We start from the raw sequence: 11,641 nt of genomic DNA on the forward strand, positions 1-11,641 counted from the left end.
TGACTACCATTTTGATGAAGGGGTGGTTCGGAGACAGGATCATCGGTTGTTTGCGTGTTTCCGTCACCGGAGCGTTGCGAAGATGGCCACCTATCTTCAGGATTCCGTCTTTCAAGATTGGTGTTAGGGATTTTAGCTTGTAGTTGGGCTTGCCTTCTCCTGTGGCAGCGACGGCTTTGACATCTTCGGTCAGCGACTCTTGTAGGGCTAAACGAACCAAACGCATGAGCGCGTCCTTGGACTCAGTAGTCTTCAGAAAACCGGTTCGTCGATTTGATGGATTGCGTTGCTTGCAATTGTGGCAAAATCTCAGGAGATATGCCACCACCGAGACTAGGCCACTATAAGAAGACCGAAGACTGAAGATAGGGTTTGGCTCGTGGACTTGGATCGGTAGGACAATCGATCTTTCCTCGAGTTGTTCTGCTTCGAAGCACTCGAATGCTGGACGGACTAAAGCAGGCCAGAATCTGTTTGGTTGACTGAGCCACGGTGGACCATTCCACCATGCTGCGCAATCTCTGAGTTCCGCCGGCAGCATTCCGCGGGAGATGATGTCTGCCGGATTCTCGATTCCAGGCACATGATTCCACAGTCCGCCTTCCGTCAGGTGTTGTATTTCGGACACGCGGTTTGCCACAAACGTTTTCCAGCGGGATGGGGCAGCCGAAATCCACTGGAGGACGATCATCGAATCAGCCCAGAAAAAACACTTCATTGGGAGATTCAGTGTTTCCTGGACCTTCTGGGCTAAGTGGCTCAACAATAGCCCCGAAGAAAGTTCGAGCCGAGGCAGACAGACCCTTTTCTGTTTCTTGCTATTTCCTAGAGGTGCCAGTTTCGACTTCGAGGTTAGAAGACGAACGGATGTGTCGCCGCTGGAGGACACGGCGCGAAGGTAGATGCATGCCCCATAAACCTTCTCGGAGGCATCACAAAAACCGTGTAATTCGATGGAAGTTGGATAGACGATTGGGACGACCCAACGAGGAACAATAATTGTCTCGATTGCCGCAAGTTCGGACCGAAATTGCAGCCAGCTTTGTTGGAGCTCGTCTTCTAGCGGCTCGTCCCAGGAACGCTTGCTTCGCCAGAGGTCCTGCACGAACAATTTGGCAACTACGATGACTGGGCCTATGAAGCCGAGCGGGTCGAAAAGGCTCGAAGAATCGGAAACCACTTGCCGCTTGGAAACGCAAATGTCTTGCTTCCATTTTGGAACGTGGAAGCCGAAGCAATCGGAAGCTGGCTCCCACCTAAGCCCGAGAGTTTTGATGGAAGCTCCTGGATCGAGGCCCAATACGGTTCGTTCATCACGTAGTGCCTCAGGAATATGCGAGAGAATCTCCGGAGAATTGGACGACCATTTGCGCAGTGGAAATCCAGCGGAATGCAGAAGCTGAAGAAGCTGCGTGCACAAGACCCTTCCAGATCGAATGGTCTTGCTTCCGGTAAAGAGATCGTCCATCTAAAAGTCTTCACCTACGACTTCGGCAGCGAGAGGATGAGACTGACGGCCTATCATGGAGAGTTCTTTCAGACAGCGGGTGGCTAGATACGGCGCCGAAGAAGTGCCATACGTTACCGTGGAGAGCTCGAAAATGCGAATCGGCTCCGACGGGTCATCTCTCCAAAGAATCCGTTGCAGACACTGGTCTGAAGGATGCACCTGAATCTGGCGGTACATTTTTTCGATGTCCGCAATAATCACGTATCAATGGGTTCGCCACCGCAGGATCAAAGAGAAGAGGTCATCTTGGACGGTGGGTCCCACCATCAGCGCGTTGTTCAGAGAAACGTTGGTGTCCGTGGCGCAAGACGCGTCGAAAACTACGCGAAGCTTCGTGGTTACGCTGTCGGGACGTTCGATGCAGTGGTGTGGAAGATAATACGGGCGATACGGTGTGGGCTGACTAACATCTACTACTTCCTTCATGTGTCCAAGGATTCGGTATTCCTCGATGAAAGCGGAGTAAGCTGTCTTCAGTTGGGGTTTGGCTTGTAATCGGCGTTCCACGGATAGGAACCGACGTTTGGCGATATCATACGAGTCTCCCATCTGCGATAGAATGGAGGGTTTCTTCGGAAGTTGGACAACGAATCTACCAGACTCAGCTCTCGTGGTAGTGGCGACGAAGTGAGCCTCACAAGTCGATTCTTCTACGGACAAGGTGCTGGAGGACTGACAGGATTCAAGTTCCCAAAATCTGAACAACTGCTGTTCGAGCCCGTCCGTGCTGCAAACGTGGACGATGCTAACAATTTCGGGATCTGGTCGGCTATTACCAGCCCGACCGGAGACGACCCAACCCAGCAAGGTATTCTGCAACACAGGCCGTCCGGGGCCTTGGCGAATCAGTCCATCGAGAAGCAAATCATAATACGCATCCACTCCAATGATCATATCCACTGCTGCTGGTTTGTTGAATTGGGGATCTGCCAGGATTACTCCGGAAGGCCAATTCCATTCGGCCACGTCGATTCTATTCGAAGGAAGTTCACGTGTCACAGCAGGCAGCACGTGGAACTTAAGCTGGGTACAAAAACGGCAGCAATGCGACTGGATGTGGACTACGACGGCGTGTGTGGACGTGGTAGAGGATTGTCCGATTCCCCCGACGATGTGGTGTTCCTTGACCCGTTGCAATTGCAATCTTTGGGCCAAGCTTTCGGAAATTATGTTCAACTGCGAGGCGGGATCGAGCAACGCTCTAGCCCACAGAGTATTTTTCGAAGAATCGATGACCTTTACGAGCGCAGTCTGCAGCAACACGGTTGATGGGATTCGGCGGACGTTGGCAACCGAGGAGGTAGAGCAATGACTGAGGGCACTCGTGGATGGTGTCTGTTCGTCAGGGACGATAGATGGCGAGGAAGACTTATTTGCGTTGGACGACGTAGTTGGAGCGATTTGAGGTTGAGATTGAGCCTGATTTGTGGAGGGCTGACTTGAGTTTGATTTGGGACCCTGTGGTTGGGGAGGATTGCGAATGGGAGCTTGTTGGTGGAGCATCGTGTGATGCTTTTGACTGCAGACGCGGCAGGCACCGGATGAGCAGTTCCTAACCTGGTGATCAGCGGACAGGCAGTTGATGCAGAGACTCCTTTTCTTCACCAAATCGTACCGTTCGGAAACGGTCAGCTTGCGGAACACATCACATTTGAACGGCGAGTGGGAAGACTGGTTACAGAAACAGCATGGCTTTTGAGCTGAATTGACTACGGAATGCACGCTGCTAACCTTGATCTTCGGCACACGTGCTGGATCAGATCGGGGAGGATCAGAGGCCCGCGCTTTCCCAGGCGCGATTGACTGGAGAACGATGCAATGGGAACGTAGGAAATCGATGAGCACCTCGTATCGGGGAACGTCTGTCGATTTGTGATGGTTTTCCCACTGCTTGAGCGTTGCAGTGTCGAGACGAGAGCACACGATGTGAGCCAGCAACACACTCCAACCCTTGGTGTCGATGTTCATTTTCTCAATCATTTGCAGATTTCGTTCGAAATCGTCAATTAGTCGAGAAAGGGATTCGTAACTTTCCCGCTTCAGGGGTTCGACGGAAAGAAGCGCATCTATATAGGTTTTAACCACAAGCTTTTTGTTATCGAAGCGCTTTGTCAGAGATTGCCAAGCAATGGCATAGTTGGCATCAGTAATGTCGATAGGCTCGACAACCCGCTTAGCTTCCCCTGTCAGTGATGCGACAAGATAGGAAAATTTGTCCACATCAGAAAGATTGGGATTGGAATCGATGAGACTTTTAAAAGTGTCTCGAAAAGTCAGCCACTCAGTAACTGACCCGCTGAAGGATGGAAGCTTGACTTCAGGAAGCTTTATCCGAGCCATTGGGGTGGCGCGATTGGCATGTGAACCACCAGAACCCGCAACTGCACTGGTGGAGGGCACCGCGTTAGCTGTTCGTTCAGCATTCACCAAAAACCCTTTTACCTGCACGTAGATCTTTTCGAACCGATCTCGTGAGGCACGACTACGCTTTTCCTCTTCGTCTGCAGTTGGTGATTCATCATCCTGCAACAAATCAATTTGCAACCGCACCTTCAAAAAATTCTCAAAAAGCCCCTCCAAACGATCCATCCAACCCGCGATCTGTCCTTTATCCTGCGCTTCATCGTATTGATTAATAAACTCGACCACGTTGTTCAACGTGTCGAAGCAAAACCGCTCCTGCTTGGTCAATGTTCGCAAATCAGGCGACATTGTTCCACTCCAATACAGTCAGACCCACAAAAAGCTTAAAAAGCGTTCGAATAACAGATCGGTTTCGTTGTAAAACCACCAACAGCTCTGCTCGCTCACGCCGCGAGAAATCAATCCACCACCTCGTGTTAGTCCGGCGCGCAGCGTGTGCTAATCATCAACCACTCACTCAGCTCTAAACTCTCAAAAGAAGCGCTCAAATTCTCTCTGCGATTGATTCGGTTTGCGCAAGGGATTAGTCGTATGCTTCTACTCGCTTACCTCTTCTATCTGCAACAGGGTGACGGGCAGCGCCGCGGTGCGTCGCGCAGCGGTGTTGCGCGCGGTGTTGTGGCGCGCGGTGATGAGGCGCGCGGCAGTGAGGCGCGCGGCGGTGAGGCGCGCAGCGGTGGGCCGACGGGGCTCGGCCTTTGTGCTGGCGACTAACGGTACTGATCTTATTGTGTGGACCAACGCCACGCTAACTGCTGACCACGCGGTCAACTCGAGTCACGCTTTGGTGCTACACTTTCTGTTGGTCACAAATGCACTTTCACTGATCTTCTAACACTGTTGGTTTTGCGAATTTGTTCTTTTGGCGTTCGATTCTAATTTTCACTTTAAGCCACGGTGAGCTTGGGTTGTTCTTCATACACTTAACCTCAACAACACTCACGCGCACGCGGTACGGCAATCAACGATTCCGTTCGCGGTATCTTACTTTCGACCGACGCGAAACTGAGTTTACCGCGACGCCGGAATTAGAGATACACACGATCTGTTTTTTTTTCACGATAAGCACTTGCTCACACGCGAACCGAAAACTACGAATATACCGAGGCCAATCAATCCGGTTCGAAGGACCAATTTTTTATGTACGAAATGAAACTAGATTGGCTCGGTATTAGAACAAAAAGGGGTACGTTTTATTTAGCGAAGAGATCCAATGATCTTTGTAGTTCGACGATCGGGTTTGAACTGGTAGGCCTGGCTATTCTATACAAGTTATATGATTCGCACAGAGCACGATTGGGGATACGAAAAGAGAACTAGTTGCTTTCGCTCACCTATCTGATGGATAGATGATAAGAGAGGGACCTAGGTCGTTATTGAGAGAATCTGAAGCTTAAATACCACTAGGGTGATTCAAAAGTAATCCTATTCTTAACATATGGAAAAGGCGAAATTCCTGAAGGAATCATTAAAAGAAGTGCTTTAAAAGAAAATGAGGTATCCCTGGAGTAATTTAGCAGGGTTTCCTGGAACCAGCAATCTTTGATTGAATCTCTGAAGAAATTTCTGGTGGTTTTTGCCGAAATCCTAGCATGAGTTTTCGGAAGAACTTCCGGTGAAATCCCTGAAAAAAAAAAATACTTATGAGATGTGCAACAATTGACGAGTTTTTTAAGGTGTGTAACAATTGGCGATTTACCCTAGATGATGGATATATAACATCAAAAAGATAGAGCAGTTGCATGCCTAGTTTTGGCACCTTGGTCAAATTGTTCTCAAAACAGGTTGCTTCAATTCAAAGTCCAGTAGCCACAGGATGGCCAGGGAGGTCACTGGTCATTTTCATGGTTACTAAAATGATGGATATGGAAAATCATGAAGATAGAGCCGTCGCATGCCCAGTTTCAGTGTCATGGTCATAATGTCCTCAAAACAGGTTCCTCCAGGGCACATTCCGTTGGCCACGGGTTGGTCAGGGAGGTCACTGGTCATTTTCATGGTTACTAAAATAATGGATATGGAAAATCATGAAGGTAGTGCCGTCGCATGCCTAGTTTTGGCGCTTTGGTCAAAATTGTTCTCAAAACAGGTTCCTTCAAGGCAAAGTGGTTGATACTGACCGCCAAGTATGGGAATCAGGGGGGCCAAATATCTCACCAGGATCGGTTATATTCTATACAGATGGAACAAAAATGAATGAAGGCACTGGAGCTGGAATTACAGGCCCAGGGCTTAATATTTCAATACCAATGGGGAAATGAACAACTGTTTTTCTTGCAGAAATATATGCTATTTTAGAATGTGCATCTGTATGTCTAAAACGAGGATACAGGCATACACGAATATGCATATTCTCAGATAGTCAAGCGGCTTTGAATGCGCTAAAGTCATTCATATGCCAGTCCAAACTGGTGTGGGAATGTATAGGACTGTTGAAAAAGTTGTCTGCTATGAACCAGGTTAATCTGTACTGGGTTCCAGGTCATTGTGGAATAGATGGTAATGGAAAAGCTGATTCACTTGCTAGAGAAGGTTCAGGTGTCCAATTCATGGGGCCTGAACCTTTCTGTGGCGTTTCTAAATGTGAAATATAGTTGGAAATAAAGGGCCCATATAGCCGAGGCGGTAAACGCACGGGTATTCAGCATGACCATGCTGAGGGTGACGGGTTCGATTCCCGGTCGGTCCAGAATCTTTTCGCAAAGGAAATTTCCTTGACTTCCTTGGGCATAGAGTATCTTCGTGCCTGCCACACGATATACGCATGCAAAATGGTCATTGGCAGAGGAAGCTCTCAGTTAATAACTGTGGAAGTGCTCATAGAACACTAAGCTGAGAAGCAGGCTTTGTCCCAATGAGGACGTTACGCCAAGAAGAGAGAGAGAGAGTTGGAAATAAAAAAATGGGAACATCAAATGATACTGTCGAATTGGATTGCAACGAAAAATGCAAGGCAGTCAAAACTATTTATAAAGCCAAATAGTAAAATTACAGAGAAATTACTAAATCTAAATAAAAAATCTCTGAGCATAATCATTGGGCTCTTCACAGGACATTGCCCGGCCAGATATCATTTGAAAAAGATTAGCCGGTATCAAACTGATATCTGTCGTTTTTGTAGCTGTGAAATTGAGACCTCAAAACATTTATTATGTGACTATCCTGTATTAATTGTGCATAGAAGACAATATTTCAACAAGGAAGTCGTAAGTCCTTTTAAAATTTGGCTGGAAAATCCCAATTTAGTTGTAGAGTTCATTCTTAGAATTATACCAGATTGGGCAACTTTACATCCTCAGCAAACGACGGTTACCCTAAATGGAGACTCGTCATCTGTATGAATGCAAAATTAGACAGGGGTATAGCACAATAGATCACAATAATGGTCGCAGTGGTTCAAATCCCAACAAAAAAAAAAGCCATAGTCCAGTAGCCACGGGATGGCCAGGGAGGTCACTGATCATTTTCATGGTTACTAATATGATGGATATGAAAAATTATGAAGATAGAGCCGTCGCATGCCTTGTTTTGGTGTGATGATCAAAATGTCTTCGAAACAGGTTCCTCCAGGGCACATTCCGGTGGCCACGGGTTAGCCAGGGAGGTCACTGGTCATTTTCATGGTTACTAAGATGATGGATATGAAAAATCATGAAGATAGAGCCGTCGCATGCCCAGTTTCAGTGTCATGGTCATAATGTCCTCGAAACAGGTTCCTCCAGGGCACATTCCGGTGGCCTTGGGTTGGCCAGGGAGGTCACTGGTCATTTTCATGGTTACTAAAATAATTGATTTGGAAAATCATGAAGATAGAGCCGTCGCAAGCCTAGTTTTGGTGTCATGGTCAAAATGTCCTCGAAACAGGTTCCTCCCGGCCCTGGGCACATTCCGAAGGCCACGGGTTAGCCAGGGAGCTCACTGGTAATTTTCATGTCAACCAAGATGATGGATATGAAAAATCATGAAGATAGAGCCGTCGCATGCCCAGTTTCAGTTTCATGGTCATAATGTCCTCGAAACAGGTTCCTCCAGGGCACATTCCGGTGGCCACGGGTTGGCCAGGGAGGTCACTGGTCATTTTCATGGTTACTAAAATAATGGATATGGAAAATCATGAAGATAGAGCCGTCACAAGCCTAGTTTTGGTGGCATGGTCAAAATGCCCTCGAAACAGGTTCCTCGAGAGCACGTTCCGGTGACCACGGGTTGGCCAAGGAATTCACTGGTCATTTTCATGGTTACTAAAATAATTGTTAGCGGGGGAAGGGTTATGAAATCCAGTTCGTCACCGGGATCCCAGCAGCACGAAGGGTCGCCATGAAGTTTGCGGTTAGGTGCAGCTTTAAACTGCAAATGTTTGTTCATTTTTATTCAATTAGCATACAATAATTCATTTTACTTACACTTTCGGTGCTTCTACTTAGTTAACGATGGTTTCGCCTTCCCAAGCAACAAGTATTTTATGTTTTAAATAAGTTGAACTTTAGCATTGCATGTTCGTAGATTTTAGGCACTGTAAGTAGTTGATTTAGATTAATATCATAGTTTTACAAATAATTCCTAACTGCATGACTCACATTCACCAATTAGTTTAAAGTAGAATAATCAAACAATTAGATTTAAGTAGAACAATTGATTCAATGAATTTCAATAGAATAACTAATAATCATGGTTTCAGACTGTAGGGATCATAAGGGATAATAAAAAAAAAGAAAATCAATGTACTCAATTTGAATTCAAAAAGAACGATGCTGGTTACAAAGATGGATCTTGTGAGGCTGAGCCAGTGCAGAAAAATGAAATGTCAGTTTGTTGGATACTTTTAACGAGAATACATGTGCTTTGAGGAACATTAGTAAACAATAGAATTTATTATTGTTGTTTCTTTTGAAATGAAAGTGATCCCAAAGTGTAGTGTGGGATAAATCATTTAGCTGCTGGATGGAACCGATAACCGGTCACTACACATACCTTCTTGCTACTCTTTTCTACACAAATAATCTACTGTCAAGCGCCGACGCTGTCATCGCTCGAAGTTCTGTACCGCTTAAAGGAAGAGCAGTGTTCCCAGCGGCAACAATAATGGATATGGAAAATCATGAAGATAGAGCCGTCGCATGCCTTGTTTTGGTGTCATGGTCAAAAAAATGTCCTCGAAACAGGTTCCTCCAGGGCACATTTCGGTGGCCACGGGTTGGCCAGGGAGGTCACTGGTCATTTTCATGGTTACTAAAATAATTGATTTGGAAAATCATGAAGATAGAGCCGTCGCATGCCCAGTTTCAGTGTCATGGTCATAATGTCCTCGTAACAGGTTCCTCCAGGGCACATTCCGGTGGCCACGGGTTAGCCAGGGAGGTCACTGGTCATTTTCATGGTTACTAAGATGATGGATATGAAAAATCATGAAGATAGAGCCGTCGCCTGCCTAGTTTTGGTGCCATAACTGAAATGTCCACGAAACAGGTTCCCGCGAGGGCCATTCCGACACCCGGGACAGGACCAGATCGTGTTGACCGGTTCCACATGTCCACTATCAGACGCGCATTATCCAGTTGGACATTTTTGCCGAAGACACCAACATTGTATCTAGTAAAGCATATAAACCATAATTGAAAGCGTTTGCCGTGTACTGAGTACACGACGCGACCGCTCGTGTAACGGTCTGGTTCAAAAAAAAGTTACACCAGCGGTCGCGCCGGTGTACTGAGTACACATTTAAAATGTGAGGCTAGAATTACGTATTTTTCGAGTACTTTCCGTGCATTTTTTCATTTTTTTTCTGCCTTACTAACAAGAAGAAGAGTGGATCTTGGAATAGGACCAACACCCGGTTCAATTTGGTGCGAATTTCGATTATTTTTTTGCATTTTTCTGAGACGCGTGTACTCAGTACACGCAAGCTACTGATGGTGGGTTAACTCTCAACATGCACATCCTTGCGTTGATCGGCTGCCACCCGATCACACGTTGTCGCATCTTGCCCAATACTATAAATCCTGTTCCCAGTTCATTGGTTGTGCCACAGCTTTGGTAGAAGGTAGCCGCTCGATGCCCGCTTTTCCACACTTTCTGTCCAGTCCAACAAAGTTCCTGCAACGCCACGATGTCGAAGTTGCGGGGATGTAGTTCATCGTAAATTATCCTGTCACATCCTGCGAATCATAGTGACTTGCAATTCCTTGTTCCAAGTTTCCAATCGTAGTCCTTAGTTCGTCGCGTGGGTCTTTGCCGATTGTATCAAGTCGTATTTTCTCCTATGTTATTCGCAATGGGGATTTTTACAGGTGGCTTATTGGGCCTACGCCAACGTGCCAGTTCTGTTTAACGTCCCAACCAACACTGGGACGACCACGCTGATGGGGCTACCACCTTGGATCTAGCTGGGGCGTGGTGCAGCGTTTCTTATTCAGCCGCTGGATGCCAGAACAGACGCTGTTTTAGCCGCACCTTCTTGGTGAACAGACGCTCGAATCGTACCTCCTCAATCTAGCTGAAGCCAGAAGGACAACAGTGCCCAGGCTGCACTACCAGCTAGGCACACAACTCTTAGCTGGCGGTCTTTGTCATCGTTTGACCCATGGAAGCATGAGGTAGGAACTTGTGAGGACCAGAGCTATGTTGGACGCTCTCCTTATCGACTCACCGTTTTGCAGCCCATTGCACAGTTAATACGGCACCAAAATGGAACTTGAAAAGTGTACAGGAGTGAAATGTCTGTTTCTGTCCCATGCTAATGTATATACGGTATTCTAGGTAGTAGACACCCCAAGGATGCTATTATGACAAGATGTCACGTTGTTTTGTTGTAAATAGCTCAAGGCAATGCTTCGAGCCATGTTTCCGAGCTGAGCATCAGTGTTTAGGTAAATAATTCTTAAGATTGACTTCCTTCGAACAAACACGTTTTGCACTGTACTGATTCACCATCATCTTATCACCACCAGCAGATAGCGTGAAAATAGTTTTTTTTTATTGGCGGTATTGAGATAGAAAATGAGATGAGTTAGAGATTCTTAGCTAAGTTGATACAGAGTTACATCTTGGGTTTACATTTTTTGTTCTGAATCTACCGGTACATTACAAGAGACTTCGAAATCTATTTTGGCATGACCCTAGCCGGGGCCCATGGCGCAATTGGTCACATGTTTGCTTTATTAGCAGATGGTCATGGGTTCGATCCCAGACCCGACACTTTCGTCAGTTATTCTTTCTTCCTAAGAGCAGCTGACACTGACCCTCTTCTGAGCCCATGGCTCAAATGGACCCGGATACTTGGACATCGGCGAGCGACAATCCATAATGGACCCCTAATCGAACTGGAAAAAGGAACAACCAACAGCCACACATCAACATTCATGCTCATCATTCTACCATGATAGGGTAGAAAGTGAGAGCAGCGCAACGGCAACCAGTTCGATATAGTAGAATTATTATAGATTACATTTAGGCGCTGTACAAAGTGTAAGTACAGCTTCCAATTGCAATCGCTCACGCAGTGCCTCCTCCTCTCCTCTTCTTGGCGTAACGTCCTCACTGGGACAAAGCCTGCTTCTCAGCTTAGTGTTCTATGAGCACTTCCACAGTTATTAACTGAGAGCTTCCTCTGCCAATGACCATTTTGCATGTGTATATCGTGTGGCAGGCACGAAGATACTCTATGCCCAAGGAAGTCAAGGAAATTTCCTTCACGAAAAGATCCTGGAC

Source organism: Aedes albopictus, chromosome 2 (genome assembly GCF_035046485.1).
Source record: "Aedes albopictus strain Foshan chromosome 2, AalbF5, whole genome shotgun sequence".
Classification (NCBI taxonomy): Eukaryota; Metazoa; Arthropoda; class Insecta; order Diptera; family Culicidae; genus Aedes; species Aedes albopictus.